Genomic DNA, 21,520 nt, shown 5'->3' with positions numbered 1-21,520 from the left:
TGACCAACACCTAGGCTCCCAACACAAGAAGCTTAGGTCAGTACCCTCTGCTCCCCAACAGGAGAGCTCAATCTCTTTAAAGGCCAGGGAATAAAGAAATACCATGACTAAAAAGAAACGTACCATAGATTCATATTATGAGAAGAGTGAAGATCAAGACAGAAATTTCTGAAGAGGACAACATTGTCAACAAACTCACATCTGCAGCCTCAAAAGGGAATATGAACTGGTCTGAAGCCCAAAAGGTCTTCTTAGAAGAGCTCAAGAAGGATTTTAAAAGTCGAATGAGAGAGATAGAAGAGTCCTTAAAAATACAATTGGCCAATTGGAAAAAAAGTACACTGAAGAAAACAAGTCCCTAAAAAACACAATTGGCCAACTGGAAAAAAAGTATACTGAAGAAAACAAATCCCTTAAAATACAATTGGACAATTGGGGAAGGAAGTACAAAATCTAATAGAAGAAAACAATCTGTTAAAACTTAGAATCGGACAAATGGAAACTAATGACTCTGTGAGAGAGCGAGAATCAGTCAAACAGAAACAAAAAAATGAAAAAATAGATGAAAATGTAAAATACCTCATTGGTAAAACTGACCTGGAAAATCAATCCAGGAGAGACAATTTAAAAATTATTGGTTTAGGGGTAGCTAGGTGGTGCAGTGGATAGAGCACTGGCCCTGAAGTCAGGAGGACCTGAGTTCAAATCCAGCCTCAGACCAAACAGTTGACACACTTACTAGCTGTGTGACCCTGGGCAAGTCACTTAACCCCAATTGCCTGATAAAACAAACAAACGAACAAACAAAAATTATTGGTCTACCTGAAAATCACAATGAAAACAAGAGCCTGGATAGTATCTTTCAGGAAATCATAAAGGAAAACTGCCTTGAAGTCCTAGAATCAGAAGGTAAAATAGCCATGGAAAGAATCCACTGCTCACCTTCTGAAAGAGATCCCGAATTGAAAACGCCAAAGAATATAATAGCCAAATTCCAAAATTACCAGGTCAAAGAGAAAATACTGCAAGCAGCCAGAAAAAAAAAAAAACATTTAAATATCATGGAACTACAGTCAGGATTACACAGGACCTTGCAGTTCTTTTTGTGGTGGCAGAGATTTGGAAATTGAGGGGATGCCCATCAATTGGGGAATGGCTGAACAAGTTGTAGTATATGAATGTAATGGAATACTATTGTGCTGTAAGAAATGATGAGCAGGCAGACTTCAGAAAAAACCTGGGAAGACTTAAATGGACTGATGCTGAGTGAAGTGATCAGAATCAGGAGAATGTTGTACACAGTAACAGCCACATTGTGCAATGACTAATATTGATAGACTTAGCCCTTCTCAGCAATACAAGGATCTAAGACATCTCCAAAGGCTTCATGATGGAAAATGCTATGCACATCCAAAGAAAGAACTATGCAGTTTGAATGCATATTGAAACATACTATTTGCTATTATTTTCTTCTTTTTTGTTTCCTCTTTCTTGTGGTTTCTTCTATTGATTCTAATTCTTCCTTACGACATGACTAATGTGAAAATATGTTTAAAAGGTATGTATATGTATAGACTACATCAGATTATGCACTATCTTGAGGAGGGAGGTGGGAAGAATGGGGAGAAACATTTAAAACTCAAAAGCATATGGAAGTGATTGTTGATAAATCAAAGTAATTTTTAAAAAATATAAATTAGACACAAATTTAAAATTTTTGTTTGAAGACAACCAAAAGACCTCAAAGAATACCAGACAGGAATCAAGATGATAAAAACTTAGGTTTGAAGTCTGGTCTAGTCCTGTGGAAGGTATTTCATTGTTTTCACTGTTTTCATTGTCCATTTTTCAATCTGACCTGTGATTTCTTTTGTCTAGAGAACTTCCAGTGAAGAATTTCTTCTACTAATGCAGAGAAATAACTTCTTTGTAATTTATAGTCATAGAAAGTTTTGGAGGCATGGTGGGAGAATACTAAGAGGTTAAGGGATTTACTAGTATTGTACAATTTGTATGTGTAAGAGGTGGGACTTGAACCTAAATCTTCTTGCCTCCAAACTTGCCCTCTTTCTGCTGCTCCACAGTGCCTCTCGGTATTAATTATATTGAAAAGGGGTAAGAACAAATGGCAATTACTAAGTTCCACCTCTAATCCTATAATTGTTTTTTTTGCCAGGCATCTATACATTTTCTTTTCCTCATACTCAGAATCCTAGAGTCTGTGATATTCTGCCTAATTTAATTCACATTTGGTGAAACAAAGCAAAGAAATCATTGCCTTTAGATGAATGGGTAGATAAATAAAGAATATATATGCTGCTCCAGAAAGCTTATCTACCTTTTACTCATATTTGTTTTCTCCTTTTTTCTTTGTTGTTGTGCTTTTAAGACTAATGTCCAAAACAGAACTCATTGTCTTTTGCTCCAAACTTATCCTTCTTCTGAACTTCCTTATTACATATCATAATATGAATATAATAATATTCCCTATTACATTATTATGTTATATTATCATTATCATCCTTCTGTTCCACAAGGTTTAACCTCACTCCTCCTCACTCCACATATCTAATCAGTATTTAGACCCTGTTGTTTCTTTCTCCACAATATATTTCTACATAGTGCCTATTCTCTACTCAATCAAGAATTTATTAATTCATGCTCCTGTAACTTTTTTTATTTGTGTAATAGCCTCTTAATTGGTCTCCCTGCCTCAAGTCTGCTCGTTCAAATCCATCTTCCACATAGTGCCAAAATAATTTTCCCAAAACCTCAGGTCTAACTGTGTCCCCCACCACAATAAACTTCTGTGCTTACTATTGTCTCTAGGGTGAAATATAAACTGTTTGACATTAAAAGTTCCTCACAACCTAGCATTTCCCTACCTTTTCAGTCTTATGTGTAGGTACTATTCTCCTCGGAGCATTAAACAGTACAGCTGTACTGACATACTTTCTTGTCCCTTACGTGATACTTGGTCTCCAGTCTTCATGCCTTTTCTATGCTGACTGTCTTCCATACCTGGAATGTTCTACCTGTCCCATCTCCATCTTATGTAAATTTGGTTTCCTTCAAGACTTAGGTAAAGTATCACCTTCTATAAGAAACTTTTTCTAGTCCCTTAGCTACTAGTGTTTTTCCCTATGTAATTATCTTGTATCTACTTTGTTATACTTTTGGGCTGCAGGGTGGCACAGTGGATAGCTGCCAGGCCTGGAATCAGGAAGACTCATTCCCCTGAATTCAAATCTGGCCTCAGACACTAGCTGTGTGACCCTGGGCAAGTCTTTTAACCCTGTTTGCTTCAGTTTCCTCATCTGTAAAATGAGCTAGAGAAGGAAGACAAAACATTTGAGTATCTTTGCCAAGAAAACCCTAGATGAGGTCAGGAAGAGTCAAACACGATTGAAAATAACTAAAAAACAACAAAATCTACTTTATATCAATCTGGTATGTATAAATATATATGAACCAGTTGGCCCTACAATTAGAATATAAGCACCTTGTGAATAAGGGACCCTCTGCTTTTGTCTTTGCATCCCCAGAAGTTAGCATAATGCCTAGTACATAGTAAGTTTTTAATAGATGTTTGTAAATTTGATTGACTTCCAGCCTGATTTCAGTAGAAGAAACTAAAAGAAGCCAGCCAAATCTGAAATGCTGTAAAATTTTTTCTCTTTTTTATTGATATATAATTAATTTGGGTTAAGTAGATGTGTCATAAAGAAGGTGGAAACAAAAGGACTATTTGCTAGTTCAACCCCAGGAAGAGTGTCTGTCTGGCAAACCACAGTGTTTTGTACATAATAAGTACTTAATGAAAGTCTTTACAGTCATTCATTCGTTAAACTTAAGAAATGATGACTTTTTTAAAAAAAAATTTATTAATGTTTTTTATTTCTTATGTCATTGTAATACTCTATGTATCCTTCCCCCTTCCCCTCCTTGAGAATCATCCCATATGATAAATAGCACTTTTTTAGAGAGTGAAAGAGAAAGCCAGCTCAGCTGATTGATATGTTGAGAAAGTCCAAAGACACGTGCAATGTGTGACACTTGTGGACATCCCACCCCTGTGAAGGCTAGGTTGAGGGTGTCTTCATGTCTCTTCATTTGAGTTACACTTGATCTTTATAATTTTCTTATATTTGTTTTTAATTTTTTTGGTGTGTCATTGTTCTTTTCATCTAAATTGTTGTGGCTTACATGTGCATTATTTTTTTGATCCTGCTGGCTCTTGCATCAATTCATGTAGATCTTTTCATGCTCTCTCTGTTCATTATACATCATTTCTTATACCACAGTAGTATGCCATTATATTCATTTATCACAATTTGTTTAGCCTTTCCCCAATTAATGGGTGTCTACTTTGTTTCCAGTTCTTAGCTACCCCAAAAATTGCTGCTATAAACATTTTGGAGTAGATGAAGACATTTTTTTCTTATCAATGGCTTCTTTGTGGTATAATCCCAGTAATGGATATAAATATTTTAGTCACTTTATTTGCATAAATCTAAATTGCTTTCTAAAATGTTCGTACTATTTTATAGGTCCACCAACAATGTGCCTATGTTCCCACACCCTCTCCAATATTGACTATTGCCATTTTTTGTGATTTTTACAAATTCAAGGATATGAGATTTGTGAATACTTTGGATTTCATTTGAAAACTATTTGTTCATATCCTTTTACCATTTTTTTTTTTTACCATTTTTACCATTGGGGAATGGGTATTAGTCATATTTTGATATAAAGATTTTTTTCTCATTCAACCATTTTCCCTTCTTATGTTATGCATTAATGTTGTCTGTGCAGAAGTTTTTCAGTTTTAAGTAATCAAAATTATCAGTTTTATCAATTGCCTCTATCTCTTATTTGAATAAGACTCCATATCTTACCCATAGTTGTGAGAGGTACATGTCATGTTTCTCTTCCAATTTTTTTGTATCATATTTAAATTTTAGATCATGTATCCATTGAGAATTTTATTGTGTAGTGTGGTATGAAATGTTGATCTAAGCATAATTTCTGTTAGACTGCTTTCTAGTTTTCTCAGCAGTCTTTGTCAAATAAGGAGTTTTTTCCCTAGCTAACTTGTTTTCTATTTTTGTCAAATACTGGGTTATTGAGTTTTTGTTGTTTCTAAATCTCCCTTGTCTAGTCTGTTCCATTTATCTATATTTTGTTCTTTAACCAATATGAGCTGGTTTTGATGACTGCTCCTTTATAATATAGTTTCAGGTCTGGAGGTACTATTCCTTCTTTGCCTTTACTTCTTTTCATTATTTCCCTTGATATTCTAGATCATTTTTTTAAAGAATGTTATTATTTTATCAAGGTATATAAAGTATTGTCTTAATAACTTGATTGGTATAGCATTAAAAGTATAAAATAATTTTGGTGGTGGTGTCATTTTTATTATATTGGCATGTCCTAGCCATGAGAACTGAATATTTAGTTTAGTCCATCTGTTTAGGTTGTTCTCTAATTCTTTAAGAAGCGCTTTGTAAATGAACCTGTAAAAGTGTTTTGTATGCTTTGGGAAGCTGATCCCAAATATTTCATGTATTTTGTAGTTATTTGAAATGGGATTGCCCCATCTATTATTGCTTCTTGTGTTTTGTTATTATTATGTAGAAATACTATTGATATTTTAAAAATTTTTATTTAGTTTTTAATTCAGCGAATAAAATAATTATTTCTGTAACAATTTATTATAAAAATGATTGCACGTAAAACTGCAAATCTAATATGTACAACTTGCTATTCCTTTTAAATATGTAATAAAGCTATCATGTAATTTTTTTCCTTTTTTCCTTCTCCCCCCAAAAGTCCCAAAAAAGAGGCAGCTAGGTGGTGCAGTGCATAGAGCACCAGCCCTGAAGTCATGAGAACCTGAGTTCAAATCTTGTCTCAGACCAAACACTTGACACTTACTAGCTGTGTGACCCTGGGCAAGTCACTTAACCCCAATTGTCTAAAAATTAAAACAAAACAAAACAAAAAACCAAAAAGGTCGCTCTAGGCTTCTCTGTAGGGCTTGTAATGTAAAAGAGTATTGTATTTTGTGAGGTGCTTTTTCTACATGCTCATGTGGTTTTGGATGTTTTAGGTTTTGATATGATTAATTTTATTGTTTTCCTAATGTTGAACCATCCTTGTCTCCCTACTGTAAATTCCACTTGATCATTAATGAGTGATTTCTTGGATAAATCAATGTAATCTATTTGATAGGATTTTGTTTAAAATATTTGAGTTAATGCTTATTAATGACATTGGCCTATAGTTTTCTTTCTGTATTTTATCTTTCCCTGATTTAGTTATCAAGATTAAATTTGTCTCATCAAAGGGTTATGGTAGGGTTCTTTCTCAATTTTTGAGAATAATTTGTGAATGATGGGTACTAATCGTTCTTTCAAAGTTTGATAGAATTCTCTTGTGAATCCGTCAGGTCCAGGAGTTTTTTTCATTTGGTAATTCCTTTACAGATAACCCTAGCACCTCTGATGTTAGGGCTTGCTGAGCTCTTTTCAGGGCTACGATTCATCCACCTTTAGTGTTCACCTTTCACCCAACTCTAACCTGTAGCTACAAGAAACTGTAGCATGTGTAGTGGCCATACCTCAGTAAAACTGTCCCAGCAGATAGGTTAAATCAAGCTGAAGGTAACCAACAGTCCTCATACCCATCCATGAGTTAGGGGGATGTCTATCCAAGCATGTTAAGATAGACTTCCACCCAGTGGAATGAGTAGATGAAAACACTGTTCCAATGCATGAAGGCAGCTAAAGCAGATACAGTGGAATGCTTTGAGCTTGGTCAGACATCAAATAAGCCAAGGTGTTCCACTGGATTCCAGGTTATCACCACTCATTCTGACTTTCGTCTCACCATTGGATTATAATAACTCTGGAAGAGAGAGTGAGGGTGATACTTTGTGTAACTCAGTCTTACTTAAATACAGTTTACCCCATGATGTCATTGGTCCTCTTTGAAAATGAAAGACAAACAACAACAGCTAGTTCTATTTCCTTTTCTGAGATTGAGTTATTTAATATCTCTATCTGGTCTTCTGATAGTTTGGGTATTTTATAGTTTTGAAAGTATTCCTCAATTTCTTTTGTGTTCTCAGTTTTGTTAGCATATGTGCATCCTGAATTTGAGTACTCTTCAGGAAACATTATTCCATTAACTCCTCCTTTTTCTAATGGGTGTGGAATAGTTTTGTACTATTCAAATTTCTTTTTCTTTATATTTAAGTCTTTCTCTTGATGGCTTGCAGAACTTGTTGTTTATGAATTGAATTATTAAATTTAACCACTACGTATTGGAGGTTGCAGCCTTGAGTTTTTTTCTGGAGGGGATGTGTGAATTCTTTCAATTGTAATTTCATTCTCTATGTGCAGAAGTTCCTGGTAGTTATCTTTTACTATTTCCTTCATTATGGAGTTAAGATTTTCATCTTGTCATGTTCTTCTGGGATACCTTACGTTGTTTCTACCCATCTTGTCTTCAAAATCGTCATGTTTTGTTTACATGGTGAGCATATTATCTTTTGATGTTCTTTTTTTTTGTTTCTCTTTTTATAAATTGTCTTTCACTTCTGTGTATTTGCATTCTTAATCTATTGTTCTCCCTTTCATTTCTTTGGTGAGGCTTTCCATTGCTGATTCACGTTTTTCTATTCTGTTTATTATTTATGTTTTGCTGGACATAAATTCTGCTGTCATAATTCTCATTTCACTTTTAAGCCACTCAGGAACAGTGTGTTGTGCATCCATGTTTTTGTTTTTGGTTTTTTCTCAAATCCTATAGGATCTTCTGTCTCACAGAGTGTTGGATCATTTCCCTTCATTTTGCAGTTTTATTCATAGTTGCCTGAACTCATTTACTAGATCTTTCCTTATGTTATTACTGTTTTTTTTTCCTATTGATTTATCTGTATGTTCAAGGTCTTTTGATATTTTTTTCCTCCTGGAATCTTTAACTTTCAGTTCCACCCCTCCCCTTTTCCTTGTTGTTAACTTCTGACTCTCTCCCCTTTCATTGTAGCTTCCTTGGGGGCAGGGATCTAAAAGCATTTCAGCCTCCTCCTATACTGTTCACTAGCCTAGGTCTCTGCTCCAAGTGACTTTCATGTGGTTAGAATTGGCCCCCACTGGATGCTGTGCTCTTTCTTCAGACTTGGTAGAATGCTCAACCGCTCCCCACATGTAGTGTCCTGTGTTGATGACCTGTCTCACTACATCTATTCCTCAGTTCTCTTGCTGAGCACCAGCAGTTCATAGACTGTTGGCACCAACATTTTAGAACCCACTTTTCCTGGCAGTAGCAGAAATTGCTTTCCCCAGCACTGGTGTTGGTGCTTCAAGTGTTGAGCCCCCAGCACACTTTTGTTCCTAAAGGACTGTGGCCAGGCTGACTAAGTCCAAGGAAATTTCCATAGCCTGGAGTCAGGACTCTACAGTACTGGAGAAAGGGAAGGGGAGACAGAGTTGTAGGTGTTGAGTTTTGATATAAGCCTATTTCATGGTGTTGGGTCTGCTAGTGAAGCCTCACTCCCAATAGTGTGTGTGGGGGGGAGAGCGGGGGGGGGATAGGAGGAATGCTCAGTGAGCTCAGGGTCAGTGATTATCACTTCCTGGGATGTTTTTAACCTTCTTTTGGATTCCAGCTATCCTAGGATATGGAAGCAGTTAAGTTGCTTTATCTTTAGGACATAATTTCTGTTTTGGAGATGTTTGAAAGATTATGTAGATCAGAGAAAATGTCTAGTCTACTGTTTTCTTGCTCTCATCTACAAAAATTTTAATGTTTTTCTTAATTTCTAAGGAAAATGAAAGCAAACTGAAAGAGGCTCTAATTAGGAAACATACTTTATATGAAGAAATAATAATGAAAACTGTTAGGTATAAAATGCCGTGCAGAAAGTGTCTATATACCTTTCTCTGTATGTGTGTTTATGTCACATATCTATATATGTTTGGAAGACAATATATACTAAATAGAGCAGCCAGGTGGCTCAGTGGAGAGAGTAAGAGGCCTAGAATCAGGAAGACCTGAGTCCAAATATGACCTCAGACACTTACTAATTGTGTGACCCTGTTTGCCTTAGTTTCCTTATCTATAAAATGAGCTGGAGAAGGAAGTGGCAAACCACTCCAGTATCTCTGCCAAGAAAACCCAAATGTGGTCACAAAGAGTCAGACATGACTGAAATGACTGAACACATATACTTAATATCCCTTAGAAAGAATTAAGAACTTCCCAGAAGATGTTGCCTGATAGACTATAATTAATTATTTTCATCTAACAATCTTAGAGTAATTTATTTTATATCTTTTAATAGATGTGTTATCACTTTTGTGGGAAAACAAATTAGAAAAAACAGTACATTATCTTAAATTTTCTGATCAATCAAGTAAGGCTCAATGAGATTGTATTATTTATATCAAATTATATAAATGGCAGAGCCAGAAGTAGATCTTGCCCCCAGGAATGCGTCAATAAGAATCTAAAATCTTTTATTTAATATTTAATGTTCTCACCTTTCAGGGCTTTGTGAACTTTGGATCTTAATAGGACTATAATTGATAATTAGTGACCTCTGAAAAATCTCTTTAGGAACATTACTAGAATATTAAGGATTGGGAAAATTGATAGTAAATTATAAATTCTCAAAAATAACAATAAAAAATAAAACTATGAGCATTACACATCAGTCTTTACTGGTTGGAACTGCATTCAGTGAAAATCTTCCAAGTAATATTAAGCAAAGTCTAGCCAAAGGGGAGCTTTCAAATGACTCATAGGTAGGTTTGACATTATTTATCTTTTAGATGGAATGTCTCAAAGTAATAACTTACTAGTACTTTTAAATAGTTAAGGAAAACTGATGTGTGACATGAAAAGAAAAATTTGAGAAAGAAATTGAAGGATAGTTACTGGACTTCTTAACACTATACATCTGGGAGTAACCCTAGAACTCTCATTTGCCAAGAATCTTGTTTATTTCCTCACTGCTAAAGCCATTGCTTAGGAAAGAAAGGAAGGAAGAAAGAAAGAAAGAAAGAAAGAAGAAAGAAAGAAAGAAAGAAAGAAAGAAAGAAAGAAAGAAAGAAAGAAAGAAAGAAAGAAAGAAAGAGAAAGAAAGGAAGAAAGAGAAATTAAGATACTCTTCAGTTTGAAGTCAATAGATGGATAGTCATTGTAAACTAAAGGAAAGGATATTTTACTCTAGAGAAGAAGTCAACCTAGCTATTATAGTTATGGAGATCCTAGGATATTGGTTACATTAATATTGTCATCACTTGATGGGGTAAATGTTGAACTGTTAAAGAAAAAGAAATGTCCGGAGATTGTGAGAGATGTTTCTCAGAACTTACTTAAGTGACTTTTTTGTCTGCATTTAGTTCATGTGTTAAGATTAATCATAATGCTAATTGTGGATCTGCAAACATTTCCCCCATTATAATTAAGAAGAGAGTCTTTTGGGTGTTTTGATTTGGGGTTTTTATATTCCATTAATCTAGTATTCCTTGGTCATCCTTATTTAGGAAATTGTACATGTTATTGACACCAACCTAGAAAGAGAAATGCCAATCATTATTTTTGCTGTGCTGTCGAAGTCCTGTAAAAGGATTCCAAGCTATACAGATGCTGAAACCATGTCTAATGTTGGAAACTTTTCATAATAGTTCATAACCACAGACACTATAATTTGAGGCTTATACTTTTTAAAAATAAACCCACAGGCATGACAGTCAATGCTTACATTTTCTATATGAAATTTGGCATTGCCACTTGACCCTTCATGTAAAAAAGAAAGATCTGCCTGTATACCAGCAAAGTAACAGCATGCACATTTCATTTTAACCAAAGAAGCCAAATGGTTTCAAATCTCTAATGCTATGTCTTTGCTGAAAACATTAATTTTAAAAGCAGCATGATGTAAGGGAAGAACACTAAAGCAGAAAACACTATTGATCTACTTAATAAGTGCCTAAATGGGAACAATTGTTATGTTCTTTATTTGGTCTTGAGTGTGTGTATGTGTTTCTGTATTTATCCTTATTTACTAATTCAACAAAAATTTTTAAATAGCCTATAAGTAATTTAAAGCCAAAAATGGCTTTTGAGATCATTTAATAATATTTCCTCATTTTACCAATGCATAAATTAAGCCCTCAAGAAATTAAGTGATATGTGTCTAGGAGAAAATTTGAAAATGTTAGACTCAATACCTGCTTCCTATGTTATAAGAAACCATGCTTTAGTAATGTCAACATTGTCATTGAGCAATCATTGTAGAACAGGGTTACTTTTTTTTTTAAGAGAAATTGAAATTTATCAATTCATTGTCACTCCTTTGGCAAAATTTTAAATCACAGAACACTTACCAAAATACTAATTATGGAAAAAAATATTTAATGCATATATATTTAGAATCTGGTCTGATAGGAAGAAGATGAAGAGAGCAAGTGATAATGAAATTATAGGGAAATAGCTGGAAATCAGTGAGCAAGGAGAAACAAGGTAAGTAATCAGGGCTAATTAAGTAATTGGATTTCTGCTTGATATTTGTGTCTTATTTGAATTAGGCCATGGAAGTAGTTTGCTTAACATCAGCACAGATGAATTCAGGCATAAGTAAATTAAGCTTCTGTCAGGAGTCCCCATTGACCTCCAACACATCAAATAGATTTGGTAAACAGTCAGAAGTTGAACCATCAGGGTTAGCCAAGAAAGAAAGCAGAGCATTTTAATTCAAGAAGGTATTGAGGATAGGAAAATTTTGCAGTGACCAGCCAAGAATGATGGTGTTTGCATTTATTCCAAAAGCACATAACACCCATGTGACCAGTAAGATGGTGGATTAGTGAATTTCTTCAACCCTTCAACCTCCAAACAAAAGAATTTCACAACAGATACAGAACAATTAGAACTAAATCCAGAAGATAAGAACACAGAAGAGCCAAATATGATAGAAATCTTATGAATTAACATCAGAAATCTTTAATCCGTAGAATGATTACTCAATACCTCCTCTCCCACTTCTCTATATTTGCTGACAGCAGTGAACACAAAGTAGTGAGCTTGTTCAAGGGCTTAGCCCTAGGGTAGAGGAGATCCTGAGCAGTGGTAGGGACTCTGCCTAAACAACACTAAAAAGTTCTCCCAGCCCCACAAGAAACAGCAAATACTGACTCGATTCATCTGTGTAAAAGAAAGATAATGGACAGAGAAATTGAGCAAGCTAAAAAATGTCTGGGTAAAGGAGGATGACATAAGCATGAGGGAAAGGCAACTGGAAAAATAACTGGAACTTTGAGGGCAGGGCACTGTCTTGTGACCGAAATTCCGCTAACTATGCCCCACCCCACAGGAAGTTCTGCTAAACCCTGTGAATGAAAGAAAGAAAGCAGATGAGCATTTCTACAGATTGAAAAGCACTGCCTTATGACTCTAGAGTTGAGTAACTATGTGAATAATACTGCCCTTCCCCCTCCCATGCTATCCCTCAAGGAACAGTAGACAATGATTCTGCCTAGAAGAAAGAGTAGAGGGAAGAATCAGGCAGGATGAAAATGTACCATGGGTAACTATGTCAGGCATCAGAAAAAGAAGGCTGGGATTAGACCCATACCCCAGGAATTACAAAGACAAGGAGGCATAAGCAACCCTATATCCCAGCCTTGTGTGGGCTATATAACCCAGAAAAATCAAGGTGCCAGCTAGTGATTGACTACGAATATAGCAAAAGAAACAAAAAGCAGATATCGAAAGAAGAAACCTCAATAAAAGTTCAACACACAAACACTTTTTCAGACTTCTGTAATGTACTCCCCTACTCTCCTCTGACATTGCCACTATCCTGGCAGAGGCCCTCCTCACTTCATATTTGTACTGTTGCAATAGCCTGCTGGTGCAGTTACCAGCCTCAAATCTGTCCCCACTCCAATCCTCCATTCAGCCACCAGAATGATTTTACTAAAGCACAGATCTGACCATGTTTTACCCCATTCAATAAATTCCAGTAGTTCCTTATCACCTCTAAGATCACACCCACTTCCTTTCTTCCTCTCACTCAGCGTACATATAGAATTATACCCTCACCTGCAGGTACTCTGCCCAAAGGAATATAAATTTTGTTGCTGAAACCTCGAAAAAAGTCTTGGGGTTTACGGGCCAGATTGCTTTTTATGGACCATGCCTTAAACTTGAATCACTCTGATTCTCACTGATTGGCCAATATGTCCTAACCCAAGCTTACCTTGGTCATTGTTCGGGCTCTGATGACTCAGAATAAATATAAATAGAAATTATTTCTGTTTTGGCCAGAAACCCTGAGGGTCCTCTCCTCTCCCAGATTGATTTTTTTGACTAGTTAAAAGAGGCCATTCCCTGCTACATTTCTTACCTAGCATTAATCACTAATTGGAAGTTGCTAGACAAACTGAGACCTGGGAAAGACCTTAGCTTAAAAAGGCCAAGGTCTCCCATTGCATGCAGGCTGTCTCCAGTCTTCCTGATCTGTATCTTGCCACTGGACCCACATGACTCTGGAGGAGAGATTGAGGCTGGTGACTTTGCACAGCCTCGCCTCACTTCAATTCACTTGAAAGTCATGATATCCCCTTCCCAATGTCATGGTCGTCTTCAAAAAGCAAGGACAAACTCCTTGATCTCTTTGATCTGCTTTCCAATCAGAGGAGTGCTAGGGCAGAGAGAATGAAGCATAGTAGAGGGAAAAAATGAGGCAGTTTTGCTAGATAGGTGATTCTTGATTGTAATATTAGTTCCTTTGCCCTCTGCAATGTCATATTCCAAGCCCTTTGGTTCTTTAATGTAGAAGCTGTTAAATCTCATGTGTTGTCCTGATTGTGTCTCCACAACACTTGAATTGTTTCTTTCTGACTGCTTGCAATATTTTCTCTTTGAACTGGGAACTCTGGAATTTGGCTATAATATTCCTAGAAGTTTTCCTTTTGGTATCTTTTTCAGGAGGTGACTGGTGGATTCTTTCAATTTCTGTTTTACCCTCTGGTTCTAGAACATCAAGGAAGTTTTTCTTGATAATTTCTTGAAAGATTATTTATAGGCTCTTTCTTTGATCATGGCTTTTAGGTAGTACAATAATTTTCAAATTCTCTCTCCTGGATCTATTTTCCAGGTCAATTGTTTTTCCAATGAGATATTTCACATTGTCTTTTTTTTTTATTCTTTTGGGTTTTTAAAAAATTTTATTAATTATTTTGATTTATCAACAATCACTTCCATATGCTTTTGAATTTAAAATTTTTCTCCCCCTTCCTTCCTACCACACTTTCCAAGTCGGCACACAATCTGGTATATGCTATACATTTACATTCCTATTAAACATATTTTCACATTAGTGGTGTTGTAAGTAAAAATTAAAACCAATAGAAGGAATCATCAGAAAGAGGAAACAAAACTCAACAGAAGAGAATAAAAATAGCAATTCAGCTTCCATAGTTCTTTGTTTGGATGTGGATAGCATTTTCCATCATGAAGCCTCTGGAGATGTCTTAGATCCTTGTATTGCTGGGAAGGGTTAAGTTTATCAATATTAGTCATTGCACAACGTGGCTATTATTGTGTACAAAACATTCTCTTGGTTCTGCTCATTTCACTCAGCATCAGACCATACAAGTCTTTTCCAGGTTTTTCTGAAGTCAGCCTCTTCATCATTTCTTATAGCAAAATAGTATTCCATTACATTCATATACCACAACTTGCTCAACCATTCCCCAATTGATGGGCATCCTCTCAATTTCCAATTCTTTGCCACCACAAAAAGAGCTGCTGTGAATGTTTTTTTACATGTGGGTCCTTTTCCCATTTGTTTGATCTCTTTGGGATATAGCCCTAGAACTGCGTTGCTGGATCAAAGGGTAAGCACGTTTTTGTAGCCCTTAGGGCATAGTTCCAAATTTTTCTCCAAAATGGTTGGATCATTTCACAACTCCACCAACAATGCATTAGTGTTCCAATTTTCCCACATCTTCTCCAACATGTATCATTTTCCTGTTTTGTCATGTTGGCCAATCTGATAGGAGTGATGTGGTACCTCAGAGTTGTTTTGACTTGCATTTCTCTAATCAATAATGATTTAGAGCGTTTTTTCATATGACTATAGATGGCTTTAATTTCTTCATCTGAGAACTGTCTGTTCATATCCTTTGACCATTTTTCAATTGGGGAATGGCTTGTATTTTTATAAATTTGACTTAATCCTCTATGTATTGTAGAAATGAGGCCTTTATCAGAGAGACTGGTTGTAAAAATTCTTTCCCAATTTTCTACCTATTTTTAGTTGCATTGGTTTTGTTTGTGGAAAAACTTATCAATTTAATGCAATCAAAATTATCCATTTTGCTTTTTGTAATGTTCTCTATCTCTTGTTTGGTCATGAATTCTTCTGATCTCCATAGATCTGATAGGTAAATTATTCCTTGCTCTCCCAGTTTGCTTACAGTGTCAGCCTTTATATCTAAATCATGAGCCCATTTTGACTTTATTTTGGCATATGGTGTGAGATTTTGGTCTGTGCCTAGTTTCTGCCATACTCTTTTCTAGTTTTCTAAGCAGCTTTTTCAAAGAGTAGGTTCTTATCCCAGAAGCTTTGCATTCTTTTGGTTTTGATTTACTGCTTCTTGATTTCTGATAAAGTCATTAACTTCTATTTCCTCCAATCTAATTTTTGAGGAAGTATTTTCTTCAGTGAGCTTTTGGTCCTCCTTTTCCATTTGGCAAATTCTACTTTTAAAGGAATTTTTCCCTCATTAGCTTTTTGAACCTCTTTTACCATTTGGCCTAATCTATTAAGCTTTTATTTTCTTCAGAATTTATTTTGTTCTTCGTTACCAAGCTGTTGATTCTTTTCTCATGATTTTCTTGCATCACTCTTATTTCTCTTCCAATTTTTCCTCACCCAGGGACTGTGATCTGGATCAGTTATGCTGATATTTTTTCTAATATTGAACCAGCTCTTCATTCCTGGTACAAATCCTACCTAGTCATAGTGTATTATTCTTGTGATAAGTTGCTGTAATCTATTTGCCAATGTTTTATTTAAAATTTTTGCATGTATATTCATTAGGGAAATTAGTCTATAATTTTCTTTCTCTATTTTTACTGTTCCTTGTTTAGGTATCAGCACCATATTTGTATCATAAAAAGAATTTGGTAAGACTCCTTCTTCACCTGTTTTCCCAAATAATCTATAATAGTGTTGGAATTGATTGTTCTTTAACTATTTGATAGAATTCACTTGTAAATCCATCTGGCCCTGGAGATATTTTCCTAAGGAGGTTATTGATGGCTTGTTCAATTTCTTTTTGTGAGATGGGGTCATTTAAGTATTTTATTTCTTTTTTTTGTTAAGCTGGGCAATTTATATTTTTGTAAATATTTATTCATTGCACTAAGATTATCAAATTTATTGACATACAGCTGGGCAAAATACTTTCTAATTATTGTTTTAATTTCCTTTTCCTTGGTGGTAGATTCACACTTTAAATTTTTTGTTACTGCTACTTTGGTTTTTTCTTTTTTTAAATTAAATTAACCAAGGGTTTATCTATTTTTTTTTAATAAAACCAGCTCATAGTGCTATTTCGTTAAGGTTTTTTAATTTGTTCTTTTTCTAGTTTTTTTTAGTTGTATACCCAATTCATTGATCTCCTCTTGCTCTATTTTATTCTTGAAAATGTTTAGAGATATAAAACTTCCCCTAAAAAGCACTTTCACTGCATCCCATAAGTTTTGGTATATTGTCTTATTATTGCCGTTCTGTTGAATGAAGTTATTGTTTCTATGATTTATTGTTTGAACCATTCATTTTTAAGGATTAGATTATTTAGTTTCCAATTATTTTTTAGTCTTTCTATGGGCCTTTATTACATATAATTTTTATTGCATCATGATCTGAAAAAGATGTATTTAATATTTCTGCCTGTCTGCATTGGATTGTGAGGTTTCTATGCCCTAGTACATGATCAGTTTTTGTGTATGTCATGTACTGCAGAGAAAAAAGTATATTCCTTTCTTTCCCCATTCAATTTTCTCCCGAGGTTTATCATATCTAACTTTTCTAATAGTCTATTCATTTCCTTAACTTCTTCCTTGTTTATTTTGTGGTTACATTTATCTACTTCAGAGAGAGGAAGCTTGAGGTCCCCCGCTAGTATACTTTTGCTGTCTATTTCTTCTTGTATCTCCTTGAACTTCTTTAAGAATTTGGATGCTATACCATTTGGTGCATATATGTTTAGTGATGATATTACTTCATTGTCTATGGTGCCTTTTAGTGGGATGTAGCTTCCTTCCTTATCTCTTTTGATAAGATCTATTTTTGTTTTTGCTTTGTCTGAGATCAGGATTGCTACCCCTCATTTTTGTTTTTTTTTTTTTAACTTCAGGTGAAGCATAATATATTCTACTCCAGACTTTTACTTTTACCTTGTGTGTGTCCCTGTGTTTCAGGTGTGTTTCCTGTAAACAGCATATTGTAGGATTACAGTTTTTAATTCATTCTGCTATCCTTTTCTCTTATGGGAGAATTCATCCTATTCACATTCACAGTTATGATTACTATTTATGTCTTTCTTCCATCCTATTCCCCCCTGTTTATGCTTTTATTTCTCATTTCTCCCTTTCCCTCCTCACTAGTGTAATCCTGACTGTGGTTCCATGATAATTAAATTGTTTCTTTCTGGCTGCTGATAGTATTTTCTCTTTGACCTGGTAATTTTGGAATTTGGCTACTATATTCCTTGATGTTTTCAATTTGGGATCTCTTTCAGGAGTTGATTGGTGAATTCTTTTTATGGCTATTTCACCTTCTGGTTCTAGGACCTCAGGACAGTTTTCCTTAATGATTTCCTGAAAGATACTGTCCAGGCTTTTTTTTTCTTCATGATTTTCAGATCAATACTTTTTAAATTGTCTCCTGTGGATCTGTTTTCCAGGTCAATTGTTTCACCAATGAGGTATTTTATATTTTCATCTATTTTTTCATTCTTTTCTTTCTGTTTGACTGATTCTTGCTCCCTCATAGAGTCATTAGCTTCCATTTGCCCAATTCTAATTTTTAACAAATTGTTTTCTTCTATTAGATTTTGTATCTCCTTTTCCATTTGGCCCATTTAGTTTTTTAAGGAATTCTCCTCAGTGAGTTTTTGTGTCTCCTTTTCTGTTTGGCCAATTCTGCTTTTTTTTCCCCCAATAATATTTTAACCTTATAGAACTTTATAGAACAGGAGAAAACAGTATCACAATATGTGATTAATGCTCCCAATATTTCTCTTCACATTATCTCAAGCAAGTTCATATATGGGTATCCAGCAAACTCTCTCATGAGACAAGTTTCAACAATCTTCATACTTTCAATATCACATTTGGACTGATCATCACCTCATGCCTGGACTATTAATGTGCTGGTTGACCTCCTTGCTCCAAATTTTTCAAATCAAATGTTCAAATGAAATATTTGCAAAGTGTACAATGTCTCACACATAGTAGGCAATTTAAAATGTTTATTCACCGTCTTCTTTTATTCTTTTTAATTTTATTCTAATTATCTCTTTTTTAATTTGTTTTTTAATTTATTTTGATTTATCAACAATCACTTCCGTAAGCTTTTGAGTTTTAACTTTTTCTCCCCCTTCCTTGCTCTCTCCTCAAGACAGCTTGCAATCTGATATAGGCTATACATATACATTCCTAGCAAACATATTTTCACATTAGTGATGTTGTAAAGAAGAATTAGAACCAATAGGAGGAACCACCACAAAGAAACAAAACAAAGCAGAAGAAAAAAAGTAGCACAATAGTCTTCCATTATATTCACATGCCACATCTTATTCAGCCATTCCTCAATTTATGGACATCATCTCAATTTCCAATTCTTTGCCACCACAAAAAGAGCTGCTTTAAATATTTTTGTACTTTTCCCATTTGTATCAACTCTTTGGGATATAGCCCTAGATGTGCTATTGCTGGGTCAAAGGGTATGCACATTTTATAGCCCTTTGGGCATAGTTCCAAATTGCTCTCCAGAATGGTTGGATTATTTCACAGCTCCACCAACAATGCATTAGTGTTCCAATTTTCCCACATCTTCTCCAACATTTATCACTTTCCTATTTTGTCATGTTGGCCAATCTGATAGGTGTGATGTGGTACTTCAGAGTTGTTTTGATTTGCATTTCTCTAATAAATAGTGATTTAGAGCATTTTTTCATAAGACTATAGATGGCTTTAATTTCTTCATCTGAGAACTGCCTGTTCATATCCTTTGACCACAATTCTGCTTTTTAAGGAGTTGTTTTCTTCAGTTAATTTTTGTCCTTCCTTTTCCAAGCTATTGGCTCTCTCTTTCATACCTCTCATTTCTTTTCCCAATTTTTCTTCTACCTCTCTTATTTGACTTTTAAAGTCCTTGAGCTCTTCCAAGAAGGCTTTTTGGGCTTCTGACCAGTTCGTATTCCCATTAGAGGTTCCAGGTGTGCATTTGTTGACAATGTTGCCCTCTTCAGAATTTCTGCCTCGATGTTCACTGTTCCCATAATAAGAATCTATGGTACATTTCTTTTTGCTCATGGTGTTTGCTTATTTCCTTGCCTTTAAAAAGATTGAGCTCTCTTGCTGGGGAGCAGAGGGCACTGACCCAGTTTTCTGGTGTTGGGAGTTTGGGGCCTGGTCACTGGTTTCATGTGCTGGGGCATCAACTGCTGACAGTTGGAAGCCATAGGGTTCTAGTAGCTTACCTGGTATTGGGCTGGAATCACCAGCACTGGAACTCTAGGGGTAGGATTGGGTAGTCTGGCCCCTGGAAGTTTCCTGCTAAGTTGGGCCTTTCCTTACTTTCACTGTCTTCAGCTCCTTTCAGATGGTTGTTTCACTGCTGCAGGATGTTTCTCCGACTAGGGCTTTCCCCCTTGCAGCACTTCCCAGAGTATTGCTGAGGCACACTGGGAGACTTGGCTGTTGTAGAATGCCCTGGCACGTGCTGATTTTATGAGTTGTTTTCCACTGGTTCCCCTGCCCTTACTGAGGCACTCGGGGATCCTGGTGTTAATATTTCCCTGCTCCACCACCTGGGGTTCAGGATCTCCCCCTGGTATGCTGAAGTAGGGCTTTCGGCTAGCTTGCTAGGAGGTCTCCTGTTCTATACTGCTCCCCTTCCCCCAGGGCAAGAGAGGCATTTCCCATTAATCTCTCAAGCTACCTGGGCTACTGGACTGCTGCACCTCATCTTTCTTATGGTTCAGCTGTCCTAGAGTCTTTCCTGGGACAATATTTTCTAGGCTAGGCAACTTCTTACTCTGCCATCTTAGCTCCTGGATGCAGAACCAACCCCCCCTTTTTGGCTTTTCTGTCCTGCACTTAGAACAATGTCTGTCATATATTAGATAATAAATGCTTTTTGATTGATTGATTGATTGATTGATTGGTAAAAAAATAAGAATAAGAACCTTGAAGGCCCAGTCTATTTAATTTTCTCTTTGTACCACCAGCACCTATTACAGTGCCTGACACATAGTAACCAAGTAATAAAAATTTGTTTATTGATTAATAATGAGCCCTTGTTTGTTTCTACAAGGGCTCCACTCTTTCTTTGTCCTTGCCTTTGGTTCCTTACTCTTTAACTTGTGGAGCACAAATCCTTTCTTCTTCTGGCAGTACCTTCCCTTCATTCATTTTTGTTAAAATCAGTTGTTAATTATTAAATTGAATTGGTTATCTATGTCAAAAGAAAGAAAATGCCTGTTTTGAATACGTATAAGCTGTACATAAATATGATATTAAAAGTATTTTAGGATAAAAAATAACTTCCATGAAAATACAAGTGCTTTCTTCGGACTATCAGACACTAAAGATAACTTTGTTAAAGTTATCCACAGAGCCTGAGTTGAGATAACTGAACATGGTGTTGATTCTATAGAAATGCCAAGGACAGGAATCCTCCAACACAAAAAATAAATTTCAGTGCCGACTACTTGTTTGTTGATAACAAAACATAATATCATTTTCTTTGGAAAATTCTGATCTCCTTAAAAACTTCATAATCAATTACTTTTTCTGACATTTCTGCAGGTGCAAGTTTCCATAAACATTGCTCTCAGAGAATCACTTTCTAACTATGACATATTATTAACATTTCTAATATTCATAAATAAAATATTATTAATCTGTTTGCATCTTTCCCTTCCTTTGCAGAATAAACTGATTTTAAAGATGCTTTTTTGCTATGTTAATAAAAACTGAATTGTCAGAAAATAATTTCAATTAATAACATGTTTTTAAAAAAACAACTTAGATCCCAAATCTCCTAATCTAATTCCTAACTTGTTTACAAATAAGTACATGCCCTATAGTGATGATAAAATATTTCTTTTCTAGAATCAAAGAACATATGAACTAATTCTCCTTGAAATCAGATTTTTCAAAAATAATCACTTTTGACATACACAAAGACAACCAGAAAGTTTAG

At 35.3% G+C, this 21,520-nt stretch overlaps 1 protein-coding gene across 8 annotated transcripts in view; it reads left to right on the top strand.

Annotated features, from left to right (window-relative positions):
* CCDC91 (coiled-coil domain containing 91) overlaps nucleotides 1-21,520 on the top strand; it is a 527,613-nt gene that overhangs the window by 382,953 nt on the left and 123,140 nt on the right. The window lies entirely within an intron of this gene.

The sequence above is a fragment of the Phascolarctos cinereus genome, unplaced genomic scaffold (genome assembly GCF_003287225.1).
Source record: "Phascolarctos cinereus isolate Bilbo 61053 unplaced genomic scaffold, phaCin_HiC Scaffold_1;HRSCAF=81, whole genome shotgun sequence".
In the NCBI taxonomy this organism is placed as follows: Eukaryota; Metazoa; Chordata; class Mammalia; order Diprotodontia; family Phascolarctidae; genus Phascolarctos; species Phascolarctos cinereus.
The sequence above is the reverse complement of the archived record's forward strand: the minus strand, read 5'-3'. Positions and strand labels throughout refer to the sequence as shown.